The sequence below is a fragment of the Pinus tabuliformis genome, chromosome 7 (genome assembly GCF_031772625.1).
Source record: "Pinus tabuliformis cultivar Carrire ecotype Pingquan chromosome 7, CPIR1, whole genome shotgun sequence".
Taxonomy (NCBI): domain Eukaryota; kingdom Viridiplantae; phylum Streptophyta; class Pinopsida; order Pinales; family Pinaceae; genus Pinus; species Pinus tabuliformis.
The window spans coordinates 1906829862-1906855496 of record NC_142293.1 but is presented as its reverse complement, the minus strand read 5'-3'; the positions used below and the strand labels follow the sequence as shown (position 1 = coordinate 1906855496).

The window sequence follows — 25635 nt, the reverse complement described above, 5'->3', positions numbered from 1 at the left end:
AGAGGATAATTCTACAGAACAAAGACAATGATGCTATTTTTTTCTTCCAACCCAAACTTCCCATTTTTAGCAACCTGGGGCCAATATGCTTTTGGAGGTTCTTACATGTAGAATATTTGTTAACTATTACCTAATTCCTCTAGGCTTGCACCCAAAAAGCTAATTTGGAAAATAAAAACAATGAATACAAATGTAAGCCTCTGTCTTATCAATAAAAACCAGGAAACCCACAGAGTTCCAGAATAATTGAAAAAAGCAGCTAGCGTGTGACCTGTAGTAGGTAAGAACATTGACGAGTTTATGATCTCCACAAGCTATGACAATATCCCAATTCATGATGATCCCATAATACACAGATCTAGAGACACCATAAATTTGAATTAACAAATGAAGTTTTGGATTGTTAATTCTTGATGATGATGATGATGATGCAACTATTGTTTCCAATTAGATACAACAAATATTTATAACCATAATAATACTCCTAATAATGATCCCTTAATTGTGTATCTTCTATCATCAATCTTCTTGTCTGAAACTACAATTACAATTACAAATCAGAACATTCGCATTGCCATAAATTTTCTTGGCTCTGAGACATGAGGAGGAGGAATTTGTCTTGGGGTTCGGCTTGCAAGATGAGGAAGAGGAGGAACCTCATTGAGGTGCTTAGTGCTAAATTATATTACTGAAAGACTTATTTTCTTGAATAAATTCCCTCATTTTCTTGGTACTACATTATGGATATAGAATATCATTCTCCATAATCATTTCTTGCATAATTTCCCAAATTCTGTCACAGTTGATCACACCTCCACAGATTAATCTTGCTAACCCTAGCCTTAACCTTACCCCTTCCGGGGAAAATTTACAAGAGGGGGTAATGCAAGAGGTAAAGAATAGCCGCCCCATCCATATTGATGGGCCAAATTTTTCTCTTATTCTTCTTCTTGTACTTCCTCTTTATTATCCCTAAGAATGCAAGCATGAGGAGGTGGAAGAGGTGGAGCCGAGGCAGAGAAGGAGGGGAAGAGGTGGGGTAGAGGAAGGAGAAGGTATATACCATCACTACTTCATATTACTAGTGCATATTGATATGAATACTACTAGCAAAATAGATAACTACCCTATATAATCATATTCTCATGCCACAACTTCATCTAGCTTCATCCACATATTTTATGGGATGTTATGGAAAATAGAGTCAGGCAAGTCAACTCATGGCATGTTGTCGAAAATAGAGTCGTGATGGAAGTGGATCCATGAGGGGCCCATATGGCCACATGGACACATGTGGTAATTTAAATATTTGGTTCAGAATTATTTCAGAAATCTCTTTGTTGGGTCTTGGCATAATATAATTTTGTAATGTCTACATGGATTGCAATTGTATTATCGTTAGAGAAAAGGAATTATCTAAGTCCTGTAAACATAAGTATCCCTAGAAGATTACAGTAGGGATTGTAGTTTGGTCCCTAGAAGGAATAATGTTCCTTGTAAAAGCCTCGGGGTGATTACAATAAATCAAGGTGTGAGCAACAATGATTTTGAAACTACTCTGTGATTAACTGACAACACTCGACAAAGTTTCTCCTAGGTACTTAAAATATAGAAGCGAGTGTGAATACTTCTCCTAGGTATCTTATTGCATTAACAAGGACGAATGTATACACATAACTCTTTCTTTTAACCTTCCAATGAGGCTCTTTTATATTAACCCTATTAAATAGGACATACTCTTCAAACCTTTCCCCCTTCAGGCCGCTACATACTAGAGATGCTACACTGAGAGGGAGGGGAGGGTCTTTCAGAATTGTATTAGGAAGACTCAATGGAAACATGTAATAGGGTGCCCAACATATCCATCAAGGCTGATGGCAGGTATGTGACCATTGTCTAGGTGTTCAATCCAAGAGCTCTAAGGGAAGTTTGTGAATCCTCATAAAGAATAGTTGATCTCTTGCCTGGAGGGGAGGGCATCATGAGAAGTGATAGAGGGTCTAGACATCAAAGAAATAGAGGTCATTTTAAGTGGTCCAATAGACTCATTTTACCATCCCCCAGGCCTCATCTAGAGGATTTTTGACTATGTGTAAACCTATAAAAATGATATTTCAATTCCTACCTTTTCTTTGTTAGCAAACATGCCCATGAATAATGATTAGTAGTTTCTTTCTTATTTTTTTAGTTCGGATGAAATTTGAAACTGTATCTAACATAACTCTATCCATACTTTTTTCTTTCGTGAATCCATTGTATTTATAAGTTTATGATATTTGTAGTTGTTCCTGTCATTGTTGTGCATAGGCCTTTGTATTTCTAAGCTTGGATTATCGATATTCTTTCCTTTTAATATCACAATGTGTTCTTGGGCTTGGTTTTGGAAGGACCTATTCAACACAGACAAAATCGACATAAGATTCAAGGGAAGAGATCTTTTATGGGTTTTGTTTTATGCGAACATGTCAAAAAAGCCGTATGTGTCTTATTATTCAGGCGTAATTACATGATTATGATATTTTTTACATGTTTTTTCATATCACATATTCCATGAATCTTCCCCTATATGGATGGCGTCATTGTTATCTAGAAATAACAAGTTCTAGGTGTGAACTCTCTGTGGGGTAATTTAAGGTTTGATATTCAATATGACTCCTATAACTAATCCACAAGATACAGTAATGATGCTTGGAAGGTAAGTCGATTAATATTGAAATTTTTTTCTAATTTTCTCTCCTCATTCCTACTATTCACTTGCTTCGATCGATTTCTCTAATTGAAGCTCCATTTTTTACCATTTTTATTTGGTATTTGTGCACAGGTATATGGGCTTGCAAATTATAAAAGAAAGGTCAAATTGTTCTCAATAACGTTAGTTAGAGCTATTTAATGGAGACATTTGAAATAAAAAATAACTATTCACTATTAAAACAACTTCTATGCTTAATCATGAAAAAACTGCTTTAGTTCAATTTAGTAGTGTAGATTTCTCTCCAAAGCAAACAATATCGGAAGAAAAAAATTGGCTTTTAAAGAATCTAAACTAATCCCTTTCATACTAGTTGACCATATCCTTTTTCAAAACATTTCCAACCAACAATCCCCAGATACATGATATATATAAATCTATTTTTCTCACCTCAAATGAACTATGTGCTAAATCATCATGTCAATTAAAGTTGACTCTTCAATACTAAATTTTTTTTACGTGCTAAATTATCAACTCAAAGGTTTTTTTAACATCAAATCAAGAGAATTGTCTAATTTTATCACAATTGAATTATAATTGTTGTTTGATTTACTCTTGGTGTCATACGAATATGAACATGGCCCCACTTATCATAAATCTATTAAAATGAAACTATATTTGTCAATATGAAGATCTTAAAATCAAAATTTGTTTGTGAATATGAATATTGTAACAATTTGGGGTTTTTTCGTAGTGAGAGAATCCTTGTCACAGAATATCGAGGTGAGGCAAAGGGATCGGTCTACAACTTCAGCTAGGGTTGAAGTTGGCACTAGGGTTTTGACTTTGGGAAGCATGGCGGGATGCACAGGGGGGAGTGTTGCTACCTCCTATAGTCAGGTAGTTACATATGGAAGTAAGGACATGGGAAAGCAACATATTAAAAAATGCCTGGAGAAGGTATAAGAGGCAAGAAGCAAAGGAACATGGGGAAGAAGCAGACTTCAAGAACATGAAGAGGATTAGCTGGAAATAAATAAGGAGAAGGAGAATGGAGGCAACAGTGGAAAAACTAACTCCATAAGGACAACTTGGGTATGCAAACCCAAGTCGAACATTATTCCCCGAGTCATATTAAGCAATCCAGTGCTTCAAGCACATAGGGATCATATGATGGAACATGCAATCATATGTAAATTTATGGGGTTATGGCCAACGGAGGGTGCATTACACATTTGGATAAGGACCCATTGGAAGCCAAAGGGGGAAATACATCTACGTCTAGGTTCTAAGGGCTTCTTCACAGTGGTGTTCATGAGCCTAGAGGATAAATATAGAATTTTCGAGGGAGGACCATATTTATACGCTGCAACAGGACTCTATATGCGGCCATGGATGATGAACTTTGTCTCGGAACGTGAAACATTCACATCGGTACTGGTATGGATTAGACTATACTCCCTTCCCTTGGATCATTGGCTACTAGAATCTCTAAAAAAAATAGGTAACAAGCTGGGGCACTTCTTAAAGATCTCAGAGGCGACTCTGAAAGGAAGATATACCTCCTTTGCTCGAATATGTGTGGAAATGGACTGATATGCAGCCCTTCTCGAAGCGATAATTTTAGAATTATATTAGGAAAAATGGGTGGAGACTGTGGACTATGAGTAGTACATCCCATTTAGGTGTTGCAAATGCCATGAACATGGGCATTTATTCAGAGACTGCCCAACAAACAATATGGAAGGAAATGCGAAAACTACTGAGGATAAAAATCACGAGGGTTTTACCAAGGTTGGGAGCAAAGGGAAAGGTGGTAAATGCCCACAAAATAAGATGAATGAGGATAGAAATTCAAGACACAATCATTTCAAGATCCTATTGGAAGAAGAGGGGAACAAGGAAACAATCCAGGATATGGAGAACATAAACAATGAGAAGGGAAAGGAAGCTAACATGGAGGATATCATAGTAAACAACCAACAAAAGGACAATATACGAAGCTTTATGGAGAAAATTAGGGACCATGAGATGACTCCAAGTGAAGCAGGAATGCAGGACGATGAACTACAGGAGATTCTAGATAGGGAAAATCTAGATCTAGAAAACTTTCTGGAACAACGGACAACCATAGTTGTAGATTCCCAGCCCAAAGAGGATTATGACAGGGTGAAACATATCTTTCTATGCAGATCACAATCAAAGGGAGCTAGAGTCAAAAGAAATCACGAAATCCAAGATCATAGTGGGGTCAAAATGATGGAGAATGTACAAGCACAATCTCCAAAGAACTCAGGTAGTAAAAGAGGAAGAAAAAGACAAAATGATTTTCTGAACGAATGTGGGGAACTACTTATGAACTGAGGTAAGATGGAAGATCTTACCAATTATTACTTTATTAACCTTTCTTAATGAAGCTCACAACGTGGAATATTAGAGGCATAGGAAATAGAAGGAAACAAAGGAATCTTAGTAATAGAATTAAAGAAGAAAAAAAAGATATGGTTTTTATTCAAGAGACAAAATATTCGATGGATAAGTTTAGACAAATTCATAATAAGTGGCTATTCAAGTATGAGTATCTAGATGTTAAAGCAAGCAACTCGGTGGGGGGGGGGATTCTCACACTCTGGGATCCATAGAAATTTGGAATCTTAGATGCTGAAGCATCCAGGAACTATCTTTCTTTGGTTTGTCAACATGTAGGTGATAAGGAAATATACATGATCATAAATGTTTATGGACCTCAGAAGTGAGCAAACAAACTCAAGCTTCTCATCTCCCTTGAGGATCTAAGGGCAAGACACCCAAGCATGCCCTAGATCATTGCTGGAGATTTCAATATGATAAGATCTCTCTCAGAGAAAAAATGTGGCATTAGATAGTTAGGAAGAGACTCCATGGCCTTCTAGAGCTTCGTAATGAACATGGGTCTTGTGGACACTGAAACAATAAATGGAACCTTCACCTAGAACAACAAGAGGGGAGGGGTTTCTCAAGTTGCCTCCAAAATGGATAGATTTATCATTTTAGAGGACCTCAGTCTCAGAGGCCCTACCATGACAGTTTCTATCATGTCCTTTGGAGGATTGGATCACTGGCCTGTACAGCTGGAATCCACCTTTATGGGAACACCAAGAAACAAACCTTTTAGGTTCGAAAATGCTTCGCTCTCCAACCCTACATTCACGAGTAATAGGGACAAATGGTGGACAGAGGATTTCAACATTCAAGGCACTAGAATGCTCATGCTCCAACAGAAACTCAAACATACAAATCAAAACTTAAAGATGGGAACAAAAATGAATTTGGTGATATCTTCAAAGCCAAAGGAGAAGCTGGTCAGAAGCTCCAGGAGATGAATTAAATCAGTATCACATATGGCTTTACTGAGGAGTGGCAACAACTAACTGGCTCTTCGCAGGGAGAATGGGAAGAGTGATGCTTGCAAGAGGAAATATTCTGGTGACAAAAATCAAGGATACTGTGGATTAGAGAGGGAGAAAGGAATACAAAATTATTTCACAAATCCACCATGACTCATAAGGCACATAACAAAATCACAAAACTCAAAGATTCTCAAGGGGTAGAGGTTGTCTCTCACAACGATATGGAATCGATCCTTGTACAACACTTCCTCAGTATAGTAGAGGAACCTCTAGAGGACAGGTCCAGGTTCATTGCCCAATTCACTCAGTATATCCCTCAGCTGGTCACCAGAGAGGACAACCACAATCTTAATAGGCTAATATCAGAAGAGGAGGTTAGTGGAGTGATTAATGAAATGAAAAATGGAAAATCTCCAAGCTCGGATGGAATTCAATGTATAATTCTTCAAAGCCTGTTGTGAAGTAGTCAAACAGGATATCCTTGAGGTGGTGGAAGACTCAAGAAAATCCAAAAAGGTTTTGAAGACTATTAATGTTTCCTTCATTGCTTTGATCCCAAAATAGGAAAATGCCATGATTTGGATGGCTTCAGACCCATAGCCTTATGTAATGTGGTGTAAAAAATGATTTCAAAAGTGATAGCTAATAGACTCAAACCCCTTCTACGATCTCTCATCTTGGAGGAGCAAACGAGCTATGTGGAAGGAAGACAAATCCTCAACAACATCATCCAAGCTCATGAGGTGGTATACTCTCTCAAAAGCAACAAACAAGTTGGCATGATCATTCAGTTGGACCTAGTGAAAGCCTATGACAAGCTAAGTTGGTATTATATAAGAGCAATTCTAAAAGCCTATGGCTTCAACCAAAATTGGATAAGATGGGTTATGGCACTTGTCACCACGACCAGGTTTTCCATACTGCTGAATGAAGCTCCTTCAAGAACCTTTGTACCCTCCAGAGGTCTTAGACAGGGAGATCAACTCTCTCCTTTCCTCTTCGTTCTCATGATGGAAGTGCTAGGAAGAGCGATTAAAATGGAAAATGCTAAAGGTCAGATCCTGGGTATCAAGATCACCTTGGATGGAGTAGAAAACACTCATGAACAATTTCTGGATGATACTATGTTACAGGGAATACCCATAGTCGCGGAAGCCAATGAAATCAAACACATCTTAAATGGATTTTCTATGGCAACATGGATAGAGGTAAGCCTCAAAAAATCAAAAGTTTTTTTCTTTAACACTAACATTTCTGTTGAGAGAAATATTACTAGAATTCTTGGGTTTCAAAGGGAACATCTACCTTCCAATTATCTAGGCATACCCCTTAATGATAAACCTCTAAGCAAGAAAGTGTGGGATCCAATAACAAAAAAAATTCAGGACAATGTCAAAAAATGGACATGCAGTTCACTTAATTTGGCAGGGCGCCTCGTGCTCACACAGGGGGTTTTGCAGGCAATTCCCATTTTCATGTTATCAACTCTTCCTGCTCCTAAATGTATTAAGAAACATATCAGGAGTGTACAAAGGGATTTTATGTTGGGCAAAAGAGAAGAGAAGAAGAAGTGGGCTTTAGTTGCATGAGATAAAATATGTAGGCCCAAAAGCCATGGTGGCTTGGAGCCCTAAAACCCTCAGTAGAGTTGCGGGAGCCAAAATTTGGTCGAGATGGATTAAGGAGTCGACAGCTCCTTAGGCTAAGCTTTAGAAACAAAAATATGCCAAGCATTGGCATGATAAGGATCACATCAGAATGTTAGGGCAAATCAGGGGTTGCCATATTTGGAACCCTACTTGAGAAAATAAAAGTATTGTTCAACAACATAGCTTCTAGGAAATTTGAGCAGGGAACCTAGCACGATTTTGGGAGGACAACTGGAAGGAGGAATCCAACCTTTGTAAGGACGACTTAGCAGCTCTCAATAGTGACACAGAAAACAAAGATCTTCTTATGGTTAAAGACTCTGGGACCAAGAAAGGAATAATGGAAAATGGAGAATTTGGAAGGATCTAGGCTACAGTGATGAGAGTCCTCTGAAGGCCCAAGCAAAAGCTCTCACCCAGGCTCTATATCATAGAAGCATTCTTGTATCCTCCTTACCTGACCAATTAAGATGGGGAAAGAACACCGAAGGTAACTTTAACCTCAAAGAAGCTAAACAGGAAATAAAAAGATTTAACTATCTGAATCCTAATCAAGTTTGGAAGAAACTATGGCAAAGCCCCCACTCGATGAAAATAAAATTATTCATCTGGCTAGTGCATGAAAGGAAAATCATAACTTGGGAGAATCTCCGAAAAAGAGGCTTTATTGGCCCTTCGAAATGTTGCCTCTATGGCTCACAAGAGGAGACGATGACTCACCTTCTCAACCTCTTTCCTTTCACATCCAACATGTGCGACTGGGTAGCATCAACCTTTAAACAATCAGATAGGGATAGTCTCAACATATCCAATACTTTCAAGAATTGGAGGAACAACTTCTTAGGGAATGAAATTATTAATAAAGCCTTGATTCTAGTTCCAGGCTTTGTTATCTGGAATGTTTTGAAAGAGCGCAACAGTCAGATCTTCAAAAACAAAGCAGGTAAGCCACAACACATTATTGACCTAATGTTAAGGCCGCTCAAAGACACAGTAAAAATCCTATTGAGGACACTTCCTAAGGATCATCCCATGCCACAAGATCCGAGTATTTTACTACTTTTGGGTCTCTAGTCTATCAGCCCACAGGGCTTAATTAAGGGAGTAAGCCAAATAAATGCAGATAGTGACATTTGGCAGCCTCCTCCTCATGGTTTCCTAAAGGTTAATATAGAAAGAGCTTCTAAGGGCAATCCATTATTAGCTAGCTTTGGGGGTGCTATAAGAGATGAACAGGGTCAAATAAAGAAGATCTTCCATCCCCACTTGGGTAAGGCCACGAATAACATGGCAGAGCTCATGGCTCTGGAGCAAATGCTTGGAAATCCTGTTGGACTCAAATTTGCATAATGTTATTATTAAAGTAGACTCTGAATAGATTATTGGAGAAGCCAAGAAAATATGCAATGGCACTTCTCCAAATAAAGTTTCAAAGCATTGGAGGCTTCTGCAGGTCTTTCACCATATCCACTCCCATTTGCAAACCTTAAAAACTATTAGCTTTGTCCATGTGAAAAGGAAAGCTAACATGTTAGCAGATCGTTTGGTGAATGAAGGAGTCACTAACATGGATAGTGATTCTTGGTATCCCTGGGATATATTACCACCAAGAAAACTATTGGAGTATTATCTATATCAGGTGGACAAATATTTGGATCTATGGTTTCACAAGAAGGATCGAAGTGTTTTAGGAGATAGGTGAGAGGATAGGGATTCATAAACTGTCTGCCCTTTTTGGATTTTGGCCGCAATCTAGAGTTCAATATTCCACTGGATGCGTGGCGAGAGGATCGACTCTCGAAGTACCACAAGTTTTTTTGTCCATTGACCAAAAGTTCATGTGGTAATTTTGATGGTGTTGTTAGAAAATTATATATTACAGAGCAATAGTACACATAAAATATTGCAGAAATATAAATACAGAAAATGCATAAAACAAGAGAGACACAAATATACATGGTTCACCCAGTTTGGGCTACACCGACAGAGAAACAACAAATCCTTATTTTATTATATTATCCAACAAACTTAAGAGATACAACCTACAACATATCCATTGTATCTCCCTCTTTTCTCTCAATCTCCTTTCTCTTCCTCACTTAGAATATAGATATACATAGACACAATACAATTCCCTCATATATAGTGAGGGGTTTCCTTCTAGGGAAAAGACCCTAAATTAGACATAATACCGTCAGATCATCCACCTAATGAATGACCCATATTGACTATAAATTACTAGACTTTTACAAGGCAATTTTACATCTATTTTTAGCTTCAGGGGTGCTTCCCCCAAACCCCCTCTAGGGAATCACTAGCCCTTGGACCCCCCAGCTAGGGGGGATCAACCACCCTACACCCCCCCACGTGGAGGGGTATACAGTCTTCCTAGGGTATACATCTGACTCAGACCTTTGAATATACAAGATAATCAGGCTCCACCCCAACACATGTTTGGGAGTTGGCAGAGAAGCTCGGAGGAAGGCACAAGAACCATCCAATGTTCTGGTTTAGAGGCTATCGCTTGGTGAAAAAACATGCAAGCTATTCCGTGAGGCATTCGATTCTAAAACCACAAGTGGTTTATCGGGCAGGTTCCAAGTGGTTTCTATTTTTTCTGAGAGAGGCCCCGATTCCACTCTTCATGTGACACATAGCTACGAGAGGTGAGAGAATACCACCTACATCGGGTGGTTATCCCTCGCGCTACTTGTCCACTCGATATCTGTGTAGACCATTGGATCCTCGTCGGGTGATCAACGGTGTTAGTTTATTTGTGAATGTTGGTTTGGCATTTTGGACCTGAACGAGTTTAGAGAGCTAGCCTAAAACTTTCATCAGGTCTGCATGACAGGTTTTGTGTGGGTTTGTAGTGGGCCCACTTCAGAGTCTATACGTTGATCATGACAGGTCGGATTGTAAGATTTGTGGGTCTTCTTGGTTTCTATTGTCTTGCGGACCCTTGGCAGATCACTTATGGCAATTTGTGGGCCCCAGTTCTGTGGACCTGTCTTCCAAGGCATTAGTGGATTCTTTTGGTCCTCGATCATATGACCAGAGGGTCTACTACTTCCTTTTGTAAAAATTTTCTGAAGGCTTCTCCCTGGTTTGCTTGTTCGAGATTCTCATGGTTTTGAGTGCATGGTCCAGAACTTTGCTTGCCCAGCTGCCTCTTGAACTCTCATAGAGCTCGTGTGGCTTCTTGTAAATTATGTACTATTGCCAAGATTAATAGAAGGTCCTACTCTTACTTGATAAAAGAAAAGAATATTGTAACAATTTGGATGATTAAAATAAACAACGTGACATTACTAGATATTAAATAACTTTCTTTGACTACAAGTCTTTCACTGTAGTTGGATCACACTTATATATATTGAATTTTTATAGTTGCTAGAGATTGAAATGGAAAGCTCAATTTTTCTAGTTACGAGAGTTTGAAATGATAATTCACTAGTAGTATAAGAATTAGCCTTGGTATTGGGAGTGAGTGAGGACAATTTACATTGCTTTAATATATGTTACAACTTGCAATATTCTAGATGTTCTCTTTCTTGGGTATGCCATTCCAATTCACATGTCTCAAATCTAGTGCTTCTCGCCATTATTGACATCATTCTACCAAATTTTGTTAAACATCATTTTTATTGTGCTAACAATCCATCTTTGTTACTAGAGCTTTTGCCTAGGCTTGCTTAAATTTATACCATAGGGTGTCAGATAGATATATTATTCACCTTAACATATTGTAACATATAAAAATATTATTATATATTGCTTAACCCACATGTGAGAAGATACAATTTACAAAGGCACTAAGTGTACAATGGTATAAAAGGCTATAACTCCAGGATAAAAACCAATAATGACCATCCCCACTATATTTGAGGATAGCAAGCAATCATAACTATCCCCTCTACATTTGAGGATATTAAGCAATAATGACTACCCCCATTGCATTTGAGGATAACAACCAGTAATGGCTATCCCTAGTGCTGCTTTGATAACTTAGTTATATAGATTTTCCATTTGTATAAAAAATATATTTTGATATACCATAACATTGAACCCAACTTTTAAAATATCAATATAATGTAACACATAAAAATACTATTATATATAACTTGCCCATATATGAGAAGATACACCCTATAAACATACTAAGTACAAAATGGTATAAAATCCTATAACTTGAGTGGCTTTTGGTGCCATACTTTCCCTAGAGTTCTTCTCCCATAGGAATTTTCAAAAGTTTTAAGAATTCTAATTTTTTAATTTTTCTTTTATCATGGTGAATTGGTAATTTTTTGGAGTAATATAAGAAAGATTAAAGCTAGATATCGTCACCATAACACCAACATTATATCCAATAACCCATTAACTTGATATACCACCAATTTATTTCTTAGCTAGAACCTAAACTCTCTGGGTCTATTCCTTGAGCCTTATCACAATGTGCCAAATTCCTTTTTAATTCCACATGAAAAAATAAACTAAACAAAGCTAATTCCAATTGCCTTATGTCTTTGATTAAAACTACAAATGAAATTTGATTTGTGAAGGTAGGATGAAGAACATAATCCAAAAGTTTTAAGATTTTTGTTGATTCCAATTCACCTTATGTCTTGGTTAGAATTAAAAATCAAATTTGGTTCGTGAATGTGTGATGAAAAAAAATAATGGAAAAGTTTTAATATTTTAAAAAATAACACACTTGGATTTTTAAGGTTCATATGGAACGCTTTCTCTAGCGCTATTCTTTCCTTTCACTCAGAAGGCCAAGCTTGGGTTAAGTCATCACTCCTCAAACCCTAGTGTTCCATCTCTATTTTTATAGATAGACGAGGAGCTTGTCTTTTGGATAATTTTTTAGGGAGGCTGTGCATTTCTATTGTTGATTTGCTGAAAAAGCTTCGATTCGTAGGTGACAATGGTGTCGTAAAAAGTTACACAAACGATTAGTTGCGAGCATCCTCAAGTGTGGTAAAGTAAATGTTTGGCTAAATCCTAATGAAGTTAGTGAGATTTCCATGCCTAAATCAAGTAAGTAACCCTAGAAATCTCTTAATTTTGACTACCTCACCTAAAACAGTTTTATTAATGTGTTGGGTATCATAAAATCCTCAGAAATGGGCTTTGGCTTTGGCCTTTTGGCTATTTTACAAGAGTTTGTATCTTCTAACCCCTCAAAATTTGGCTATGGCTTTGGGGTTTTGGTTTTTACTATTTTGAGAAAGAGAAAAGAGAATGACTTTGCTACCTAGAGAAAACTTTGGGCCTTATACCCACTATACGCTTCAGATGGGATTTAGGGTTTAAGGTTTGGATCTTGAAATGGGCATTGTTCAGTTTTTGCACAATTTCGATGAGTGGTTCCAATAGATCGCTTCTTTTTCCTATCTTTCTCTTGCAGCATTGCCCTGCAAGGGAAGGTTACAACTGGATGAATGGAGAATACAGCGGCCGTAAAACTTTATAAATCAAAGTATTTAACTGAGAACACAATAATATGATTCTCCAAGCAACATACACTGAAAAATGAAAGGATTTTAGAGTTACAACTATGCTTATGCTATTCAAAGTTGAGTTTTTTTTCTTTTTTAATCGCACCAAGAGAAGCGAGGTGCATTTCATAGCTTGGCTTGGTTGGGGGTAGGGTGATATATCATCTCTTGGTGCTTGTCGTTGTGTTTGTGAAGGTGCATTAAACGTGAACATTAGTATGGGCCCATTTAAAATCGGGTCTAATATACATCTCACGGTTGCATACATCTGAGAAATCATTATTATATATTGTCAGGCATTTATGTAACTCGAGATATCCATCCAGGTTCTTTGCAACCTCATGGATCTACAAATGAAAATAGAAAATAATTTTTCCTAATCTAATAAAATGATACATCTGTAATAGAAAAACACAAACAAATAGAATCATAATTCTAAGCTACCTCTCTCTCTGTAAAGATAAAGTTGATAAGACATGAAATAATAAATAATATGCAAAAGGGTCCATGTGTAACAGAAAAATAGGGATCGCAATTTCGGGGAATTCAATTGTTCATCATCATTCACGGAAGAAATGAGTTGCAACAGTCATGTCCCAAAAAGGTAATTAAACTAATGCAAAGAATAGTTATATGTGAGAAAATAGCAAAGAAAGTACCAGAATGGTACGTGTAGAACAAATCTATGTAACATCAAAAATCAACAAAAATAGTAATTAAAAATTCTCTATTTAAAATACTGCGAACATACCGAGGTGAGAAATTCACTCTTACTAGCTTCTTAAGCAAGCACCATTAAATAAATTACAGCCACAAAATAGTCAGTTACAATGTCCCATCCTGCTAAAGCCACCAAATTTTAGACATTGTAGAACCAGAAAAGGGCCCAAGTTTTGTTGACAATTCAATATCGAAACCAACGAAAGTGTTCCTAGAATTAATAGGCATCCTTTTCATAGGAAAGGTGGTAATATCACTCATTGCCTTGCATATTTGGGTCTGCTATCTTTTCCATCAAAAAACTATAAGCCACGTTAATCTAGAAGTTAGAATATAGAAGTTGTAAGAGTACGGAAGAGCATTATTTGTTGCTACACTTATCCTAAGCAATTGATTGTAGATTGAAGTATTAACAAAGAAGAGACTCACCTTCTTCAAACAGCGGTGCTTGGCAAGAGCCCATTTAGTCATAATAAAAGTTTCTACAGCTAGAAAGGTGTAGCCAGCAACTGTCTGTTGCGATATTGAATCCCAAAAATTGGTACATCTCAGCTAAAACAAGTTTATGGGCATGAAATTTCTCCCCACCCACATCAAAAATTACATCTGAGGTTTCTTGATTTTCTAAAAGTGCACCAAAGTGTAAACCTAACTCTGATTCTGGAATAACTAGCGAGTGAAATCTATCGTATTCACTGGCAGGCTCCACAACACCTACTTTGCAACTTAATATCAGGCAATCATTATTGAGGTAATTGGATTTTTCAAGCGCAACCCATTTACGGAACAGTCTGTAACCCCGCGTGCTTCCTCGATGCTTAAGAGTGTAAGGCCGTCTCTCCAACCTAGGCCCGAATGAGTGTGGAACGTATTGTGCTTGCTGTTCCCACTTTGATCCACCAACGACAATTCGAAGATAGCACGAACCTTCGTGCCCTCACCGGCCAGCGCGATGAAAGCCGAAACATAAAGAAAATTGTTTTGTGCACTCTTGCCATCAGGGTAGAAATAAATAGCCCACTCATAACCTCCCAACGCGAAAGTCTTGCTGGTATCGTACCTGCCAATGCCCATGCCATGTTGAAATGTTAATTTCCCCTACTGTGTACTGTTTCAAGAAAACCATTACCAATTAGAACAAAAGATCGAGACTAGGTTTGTGCAAAAATCTGCTTTTCAAGAGCAAGGACATCAAACATTTAAGAACAAAAAAATCATGGCAGAGTTGGTAAAAATAGTAAACACCAGCTTTTATTGCAGACATGGAGAATGTACCGCAACATCCAGAAGTTTCAGGAATTAAACGTATTTGTCTGTTCGTCCATACCTTGTTTTAATTTCTAGTCTTTTCATAAAAATTTTAAGTAGTTTTCTATGTGTTATTGAAATGTAATGCGTAGAAGCACGAGCTCATATGAATGAAACTTTTATGCACAACAGTGTAGAGATTGAAATGTAATTTTCTGTTTGTTCAAGAAAATGAAAGGGAGCACGCAGCAGCATGAACACAATGTTTTTTGTTCTCCGTTGAGAAATGTAACTGAAGCGCAGCTGAGCGCGAATGAAAAAAGGGCAAAATGCAGTAGAGTGTGAATGCCCAGTTTTTGTGAATGTATTCGAATGGGAAAAACTTGCAGGAGTGAATGTAAGAAGAATTTTTCCAGCAGGTTGAATGCAAAGAATACGCATCAACGTAGAAGGGCGAATGTAAGTTTTTCTCTTGTAATGGAATATGCAGCAACATAAATGTAAGAAATTTTCACACACAACAGTGTAAAATTTCAAAACAGAGACATAGTAATATTTTTTTTGGAGTTGCCTCTAAAGAAGGCACGTTGTAATCCCTCTGTTAGGAGGAAGTTTTTATTTTGTAACAGCAGTCTTGTTAATTAAACAAGTTTTTTTTCTGTGCATTGCTGAAACTCTGTATTCAGAAAATAGTTTCTCGGTGTCAAAATAGAGTGTTTCTGAAACAGTGTCTTCAGCAAATTCAGCGTCATTGAAACACCGTTGCTGAAACTCTGTTCACGAAACTGCGTTGCTGAAACATTGCATTCAACAAACAAATTTTTAGTTTATGTTGTGTTAAAATAGAGCATAATTATCAGAAATTCCCAACATGGTATTAGAGGTTCTCCAAGCTCTTTGAAGGTGTCAAAGAAGTTGAAGGAAGGATTTCTTGCTGCAGCAGCTTCTCGAGCAGAATGAAGACTCAGTCAAGAAAGAATCCAAGGTATACAGTCAGTTATTTTAAATATACAGTCAAGTACTTTGAAGCATAGTTAACAATACAAGAATGGCTGGAGCCAACACTAGCATGGGTATCTGTAATACTCAGCTCCGACAATTTAATGGGAAAAACTATGACTATTGTGCAATAACTATGAGAGCTTTGCTTGCTTCTCAAGACTTATGAGAATTTGTTTAGTATGGTTTTGAAGAACCAACAGATGAAGATGAGTTTAATAATTTGACTCAGACAGAGAAAGAACTGTTGAAGATCAATAAGAAGAAGGATTCCAAATCCCTCTACTTTTTGTATCGAGCAGTGGATGAGAGTGTGTTTGAAAGGATAGCAGCAGCCGAGAGATCCATAGAAGCATGGCAAACTCTCAAGATAGCCTATCAAGGCATGGAGAAAGTGAAGACAACAAAACCACATTTCATTGAGGAGGAAGCTTGGGATGGAAGCATAGAGAAAACAGTGAATGTTAAAAACTCTTTGTCTCATGATGAAGATGATGAGGAGATGGCTGAAATACATCCCCAAACAGCAGCACCAGCACAAGGGCAGCAAGGGACACCCTTGAGGAGAAGTGAAAGTGTTTTTTCAAGCACACCACAAGGAGGAAATTCAAGTGCTTCTTCAAGTTCTTGTACACGAAATGAAAGAGGTAAGAAGTTCAGAAATTTAAATGAAGATATGAACTCTTTGTTTGCTTTATATTGTCATGTTGATGACCTTGTTCATTTCGATGAAGCAATTAAGGATAGGAAATGGATAGAACCCATGAATGGGAGAAAGAAATTGAAGTTCCTTGAAGATCTATTTAAAGAGTATGGAGTTCGATACGTAACTCTTGCCAAGATGGCCGAGATGGGCTTCACCGCCAACACTCTTGTCAATATGATAGAGGAAAACATTGAAGATTTAATGAAGACCCTGGTAGAACTCTATCATATGGGTCTTCTTATAGGGGAGAGATATGGAATTAAATCTATCATAAGAGCAGAGAAGGAGCAGGTTGCTGATATTCTAACCAAACCATTGGGACAGAAAGGTTTTGAGTTTTTGACGAAATGTCTAGTTATGGCTGATAATCGAGCACTTGAAATTAAAGGGGAGTGTTGAAATGTTAATTTCCCCTACTGCATACTGTTTCTAGAAAACCAGTACGCTTCCTCGCACCAATTAAAACAACAGATTGAGACTAGATTTTTCCTTACACGGTGCAGATTTTGTTTGTCGAGATCAAGGACATCAAACATTTAAGAACACAATAATCATGGAAGAGTTGGTAAAAATAGTAAACACTAGGTTTTATTGTAGATATGGAGATTGTACCGCAACATCCATAAATTTAAGGAATTAAACTTATTTCTCTGCCCCTCCATACCTTGTTTTAATTTCTAGTCTTGTCATAAAAAATTTTGGTTTTTTGTGTGTTGTTGAAATGTAATGTGCAGCAGCGAGCTCATATGAATGAAACTTTTATGCACAACAGTGAAGAGATTGAAATTTAATGTTTCTGTTTGTTGAAGAAAACGAAAGCGAGCACGCAGTAGCATGAATAAAATGTTTGTTGTTGTCCGTTGACAAATGTAAGTGAAGTGCAGCTGAGCGCAAATGAAAAAGAGGGAAAAATGCAGCAGAGTGTGAATGTCTAGCTTTTGTGAATGTATTGGAATGGGAAAAACTTGCAGCAGCGAATGTAAGAAGAATTTTTCTAACAGGTTGAGTGAAAAGAATATGCAACAAAATAGAAGGGCAAATGTAAGTTTTTTTTTTGTAGTGGAAAATGCAATAGCATAAATGTAAGAAATTTTTACACAGAGCACTGTAAAATTTCCAAACAGAGACGGAGTAATATTTTTTTGGAGCTTCCTCTGAAGCAGCCATGTTGTAATCGCTCTGTTAAGAGGAATTTTTATTTGGTAACAACAGTATTGTTAATTAATACATGTTTTTTTTCTGTAAGTTGCTGAAACTCCGTATTCAGAAAATAATTTCTCGGGGTCAAAACAAAGTGTTGCTGAAACACTGTCTTCAAAAAATTCTGCATTGCTAAAACACCATTGCTGAAACTCTGTTGACGAAACTACGTTGCTGAAACATTGCATTCAGCAAATGATTTTTAGTTTCCTGTGTTATGTTATCACTCAGGTTGTCCCTCGTCTTGGAGTAAAGGGATACGGCCGAGGTAACCACAAACCAACTTTGGACTGTAGGTTCTAGCCCACCTGCAATCAGAGAGGGCTCTCTCTTTCTGATTTAGCTCTGTTGATGATGATTTTAGGCTAGCTATTGAGTTCTGCGGTTTCGTTTGTCTTTTGGAAGGAAGATTGACGTTTCCAGGCAAAGAGGAAGCTATAGTGTGAATGTTTCAAACCATTGGGCATGGAGTCAAGGAGTAAGACTGTTAGTGTGTTTTCTTGGTCACAGGATGAATAAGGAGCAAGGTAGCTGCACGCGGAACAATTTTCAAAGTCTAAAGGATGGAGAGAATGCTAAGGAAGGAGAGGCAATTAAGAATCTCTCAGTCAGCTTAACAGAGAAGGGCGGATGAGCTCTATCTAAGGGCAGTAAAGAATCCCTAGATAACTGTCAAACACATGTGAATTAGGGTAAATATGAGCCACGGGGAATTCATATTCATGTCCAATTCATTTTAGATGAAAACATAAAGAAACAACAGAAATTGAGCCTAGAGTGTAGTTAAACAAGTTCTAGGCTAATCTTTCTTTTTGCTATTTAGATGGTGAAAAATGAAAAACAGAGGTAAGAAGCACTTATTGATTCATGTTGTAGCACAAGAATTCCATCATTTAGTCTCTAGAGACCATTAACAACACATCAGACAGTCATTCCTCCAATCTCTTCAGTAATCTTTGATTAAAGAAAAAGTCTCAGACATACAGTGCGAGTCTCTAATGAAAAGTTATCAATCGACCAACCCATGAAACAATACAGAGGGTAGTATATATAGGGAAAATTCTTCAAAATTGTTTATTACAACTGTGACCTAAACAGGTCTGAAAGTAAAAGATTACTTTAACCTAAACCTATCAGAAATAAGTGCAAGAAAATATCTATGGGTTGCGCTGAGGGCAGCCGTATCAAAACTGAATTAATGCATTGTCCTTGGTGGCTCGGTGCAGTGCTTCTACAATAACTGTGCGTGGACTTCTTCTCCATTGTAGTTCGGTGGATTTAACTGCTTCAACTGTGATTTGAGAGTTGGGATGGGCTTCCACCTCCTGATTTTACTTTGCTGGAGGCCATTCAATGTTGACCAGCTTTGGGAACTAAATTTTTCATTAAAAAATTTAACTGATACTCTTTTCCACTTCATCCTTCCCCTCATACTCTTTGAGGAACTAATCGGGCTGGTTCTCTCTTTCGCTGTGAGTCAAATCAAAACTTAATGGCCGTTGTTCGACCCTCTGTTTCCTTTAGAACTGTATTTTGATCCTTTCTGTATGCCTCGCGAAGAAAAACGGGTCATGCGGTGCCTTTTGGGCTTGTTGGGGGCTGCACAATGAGGGGCTTTCCACTTCGGCCCTTTTCCCGTAGCCATGCATGAGTAGCGCTAGGTGCTAATCACCCATGAGAAATTGCCTCGGAATTTGAATCCGGGCTTCCTAAGCACGATTTTCGCCTTTCGCCTCAAAATTGATGTTGACGTCAACACGACATCAGTGGGTGGGACCATGGTACGGTGGATGACGTGGCAGGATGACGTCAGCAGGGTGACATCAGCATGTACGATGGATGACGTGGCAGGGGTGACTCGGCAGGAGGCCGATATTGTGCAGATAATGTGGCGTGGTAACGACGCAGACACTTAGAACTAGATAAGTGACACGGGGTGCGTATGCAGAAGGCAGAAAGTGGTTTCATCGGACCGCTTTCTGTATGAGGGTGGTATCCGCCAGAGCCCTTTCGATGCAATAGAAAGTGGACAAGTGTCTTTTGTACGGTGGAGAAACCGCCTCGCCATCAGAAGCTAACGGCCGAGCAGTGGGGCACCTCCGAACAGTGGGGCACCTCCGAGCAGGAGGGCCCGATCCGACAGTGGACGGAATAGGTGAATCGGCGGGGGGATAATGGACGGGTGTGCGAATATTCGGATCTTCATAAACGCCGTGGGGAGGATTTATACTTTTGTTTTTTGGGTTTATACAAGCGGGGGAAAACAACATGTAACCTTTAATAACACGTTAAACATTATCTTTGTGCAAATGAATGCGGAGGGGTAAAATTATAGGGTTTTAAGGACAGCGAGGTGGGTAAAGGTTCTTGGTCTAACCAGACGTTTAGACCAATCCCAGTTTCATGACACGGGTGGGTTCACAATAGTTCCAGGTGGACTATTGTGTCCCAGAACTGAAAGATACATAGCTATAGTGCTATGAGGTGAGGTATGTACATAGGGGAGTCATTAACATAGATTTAGTAAGGGAAGAGAAAAACATATAGGGATTTACATAATAGAGTTAGTGGTTAATATGAAGATGATGAGAAAGTGCTAAGGTAAGGAACCTTAGGTTATTTTGGGGAAATAGAACTTTATAAAAGAAGAATGGAAATCCTTGAGTGAGGTAAATCTTCACCAAGGCCAATGTTATGGAACATGATGAGACTAAGAGGCTCAAGTAGATCTTGACCTCTTTGGGAAAATTAGTGAGTGATTTGGGGAATAAGAAGAGAGGGGAGTTAGTTATGTCTAGTTTGAGTTCCTCCAGATGAAAAACTGCATCCTGATTGTGATCTGAAAAGATATAACACTTAGAACCACAAAATTGATCATGGATCATCATTCTGCAACCTCGAAAACTACCTACCCAGCCTACTTTCCTAACATTTTTTCTTCTTTTGGTGGGTGCATTTAGACTTGCAGACCCATCTTTACAATTTTTTGTTTTTTCTGTTCTCCTATCTAAGTTTATACTTATTTCTTCCAAGGGCCCAGATTAAGCAATTAGGCTCCTTTTGATTCTCTACCTATCTACAGATCTGCCGAGATTAAGCTGTTTGGACAGATATCATTTTCTATTTTCTAAAACAGGAAATTGAAACCTAGGGAGGCCAAGATTAAGCTGTTTGGCCTTCCCTTTTATAGAACATTCTTTTAAAAATGATTAAATCACCAAAATTTGGAACTCAACAGTGGCATTTGGACTAGCACACTTCATGGCTTCTTCTTTGGTCTCCTCTGGAAATATGGAACATTGCAGTATGAAAAGTATGACATATTTGGCATGTAAAATGTCAATCATGAAAAATGAACACCTGTCGCAACATGAGGCTAACATGTTAAAAATAGAGTGTTAAAAGAGTGCATTATTTTTTGTTTGTGTGTTCCAGAATTATCATAAATTCCCAACATTCCATTGGCCAGAAATTTCATGCCCATAAATATGTAATAGAATTATTTGTTGTTACACTTATCTTAAGAAATTGATTGCAGATTGAAGTATTAACAAAGAAGAGACTCACCTTCTTCAAATGGCGGTGCTTGGCAAGAGGCCAGTTAGGCATAATAAAATTTGCTATAGCGAGAAAGGTGTAGTGAACAACTGTCTGTGTTGCAATGTTGAATCCGAACCATTCATAGATCTCAGTGGTGTAGTTAGCACATGTGAATATAGTAAAAAGGAATCCACTTGGCATTTGATATCCTCCTTTACCTTCAGGGCTCCTGAGATTTCTAAAAAAAATGTGGCAATAAAATTTTTCTAACTGACATATAATCCAGCCCAAACACAATCTTATGCCATTTTCCACCTTTACTAATTTCACCTGGGCTATTTGCATTTGTGACTCAAATGGATAGGTATTACCGTATTATATATGAGAACCCTCCACAACCTTTTATTTTCCTAGTAACATATCTAGGGGAAAACCAAATTTTCTAAGGTTGGCACCTTGTGTAAACCCTAAATTTTTTAGGTTGCAAATGAGGGTCAATAACACGGCTTGAAGCAGTTACAACAAAGTTACAAAAATATATTTATTAAGATTTTTCCATGTCACTTATGGGAATGAGCTTTGGGTGGAGAAGATAATTCAATAGTTTTAAAATTGGTCAAACTAGTCAAGTTGATTGGCCACTGAGCCAACTTGGCCTTCAACTAGGTTAGGTCAGCTGGTTTGGGTCACTTTAGTAACAATATGGCCTGAACAATCTGAGTTGAATACTGAATCGTTTAATTCGACTTGATCTGAGTTGAAAACCAAGTCATAGAATTCAAGTTGATTCGAGTTTGAGTTCAAACATTTAGCCTGAGTTGATAAGTGATCAAGTTAAAGTGTGAAGCCTAGTTTTAAAACTATGGATAACAATAATTTTCTCAACCACTTGAGCCAGACCCAGTTGATTTTTAGTTTTGGACATGAGGGTGCATTTTGATCAACTTATGTGAGCATGAGTAATGAGACTATGTAATCTTTTTGAGTGCACACACACATACGATCACTACCTCAAGGTGCCCCCATGGCTCCATGAAAAGGCTAAAATGGATAGATTTGAACCTATCTCACTAGAGAAAAGTTGGTTGCTTTTCACTAGTGGATCCGAATTCTTTCTGCTACTGTCCACAACCTTATTGGTGTTAAAAAATTCAGCAATAATTTATCACATCAATCTCACACTATCTCCACTGCTATAAGCTGATCTGTAGCAGAAGCCATTAACTTTTGTAGTAACAATGTCTTTATTCACTAGTTTTTATTTCAAAATTTCTTTAGAACTAGTGATATAAGTAGCGAACAACTTGCAGGCTAGTTTGGTGCATATAAGTAGAGCTAGGATGAAGCATTATGGATGTAAAATTACGAGTACATAATAAATCTAATAGAAGTAAATTTTCAAATACACAAGTTGAATTTATCTCAAAATGTTATGATTATAGAAAAAAGCATTATAAATTTGGTATTTTGTAGTCACAATATCCATATAAATGATTTAAATATTAAAAACATACAAAATGAAAATTTTAGAATGAGACGAAGAAAATTCAATTAAAGAAAGAGGAGAAGAAAATTCAGATAGATAAAGTTGGTAAGTTTACTTTGGTTCCATGAGTTTGAATTGCAAACTTAAAACTTTGTAAGTTTCCTAGTAATTGTTTCCTAAAAGGAGAGGAAGTTGTGAGTTCCTGTGTTGGAGTGCTTGTGTTATGTTTGCTTCATTCAACAATTCTATAGAATTCGAATATTTATAATAATTTTACTATATATAAATAATGGGGTCTATGTGTGATATGGTTGATATATGAATGTAATATTGTGCATTAAATTAAATTAAATATTATAAAACAGACTAAATAATATGTATTGCGAGAGTTAAAGTTATTTTTTCTTTTAAAATTAATAAATAAAAGTAGAAATCATATTAAAAATGTATAGATATTCAAAGAGACCAAATTTGGGCCTATAACTTGACCAAAACAGTGTTACAACACTCAATGATGTAACCTTGTAGAATTTGAATCAACATTATCATCCACTCTATAGGATTTGTTCAATATATATAAATAGATACTTTACAATAATAAAAAAATGTATATGGTATGTCACTTAAATACCCAGTGTATTAAATCCATTGTAAAACAAGTGTGGCAAAGCAATGGACATAATCATTTGATTCATTATCCACTTGTTTGGCCACAAACAGGCACTCACTTTTAATTTATATTTTATTTCTTATCCTGATATGTAAACATACATGTAGTGGACATGTTGCTCAACAACATGTCCTTGGATCAAGGGCAATAATCTTAACTTGATTCCTTGTCTTCTATAGAAGGGAATGTACATAAAATTGCTTTATCATTGAAATGGCCAATGCTTTGTTTATTCATAGAAGCACAATAAAAATGAATTTTAACAAGATTTGGTAGAATTATGTCAATACTCGTGAGAAGCACTAAATTTTAGCCATGAAATTTCTAGTTTACATTCAAAAGGGAATGTCATACCCAAGAAAGAGAAAATATGGAATATTGCAAGTTCTAACATACATTACACCTTATGTCTTTTTTGGGGGAAAATTACAACAACTTTGCCAACTAAGTGCTAAATATCAAGTAGTTTCTTTACATACTAGGAATTTCATTGTTTTTTTCTCAATACGAAAAAAGCAATCTTTATATCTACACAAAGTATATATACATAGAGAATCAAGGATATGCTTAAACCAAAAGATAAAAGAAACTTACATGGAGAGATAAAAGTGGAAATATGTAGCAAAATAGACAATATCCGTCCATAGACATAAGATGACCTTTGAGGTCCATATAGATAAAGCAACGCCACCAAATTGAGAAATTCAAGAAGGTAATAGACAAACATACCTTTTGTGAAGAGGTAGAGGCATGAGAAAAAGAAATATAATATGGAAAAATCTTCAGTCTGATATGTGCTTGTTCCAATTTGAATCTCCATTTTCCATACACCACGCTAGATTGAGATTCCTTTCCTTGACAGGTCATTAGCAAGAGTATTATAGGTTCTGTCCACATTGTTGATAGAATAATCCTTTTTTCTGTTCCATAATACATTTATTCTATTCATCCACTACGTTAACATGGAGTTCTTTATAGAAAATTTCCCTCTCACATGCTCAATCATGATTTTAGAATCACGATCTGAAGATTCTGAATATTAAGGAAGTTGCTTAAATGTAGAATTCCACCTAGTGCCATACCTTCAGCCTTGTTGTTTCTACCTTTACCTCTGTTCTAATAAATGGAAAAATGTTTGTCTTCATTCATTGATATGAGAATGTTGTAAGCACATATACCATGTTGTGTTAACCCATCAAAAAAAGCTCTCGGAAAACTCATCGCCTCTGAACCTTTGAATTCTTATTTTTATCTTCAATCATCTTAGTTGGAAGAGAGCTATGAAGAGAAATTATCTTCTCAAAAAAAGTCTTTTTATGTTCCTTCCTATCTTGGAATAATAACTTATTCCTCCACTTCCAAACAGAGGAATGGATCTAATTGTAGTTTTTTGAGTGCTCCACCAAACTGGTGCATATTGTGTGGATGAGTGAATCACCAAACTGAAACCAAAGTAGGTTGCAAGATCTTTCCATAACTGATGAGTGAAACCGCAATTTAGGAACATGTCACAGTTATTTTCTCCCTCCTCTTTGCACTTTTGGCATATACAAGGTCCTATCCAGTTTCTTTTTTGAAGATTCTCGCAAGTAAGGTTTTTATTGTGAAAAGCTAGTGAGGAGAAATAAATCATTTTATAGGGAACCCCAATTTTCCCCAGAGACATTGGGAAAATATTCAAAAAAGGGGAAGGGTTTCCTTTTGCTAAAATTGAGTAGATTTCCTTTACTTGAACTTCTTCCCTCTCCCTTTTTCCCCTCTAGGTAAGGGCATCATTCGCTTCAATTCTACATATACCTGAGTTTCTCGTAGTCATCATTATATTGTTCCATTGT

At 37.1% G+C, this 25635-nt stretch overlaps 1 pseudogene; it reads right to left on the bottom strand.

Annotated features, from left to right (window-relative positions):
* Positions 1-519: 519 nt before the first annotated feature.
* Positions 520-25632, bottom strand: LOC149256104 (uncharacterized; annotated as a pseudogene).
* Between the last annotated feature and the right edge of the window lie 3 nt (positions 25633-25635).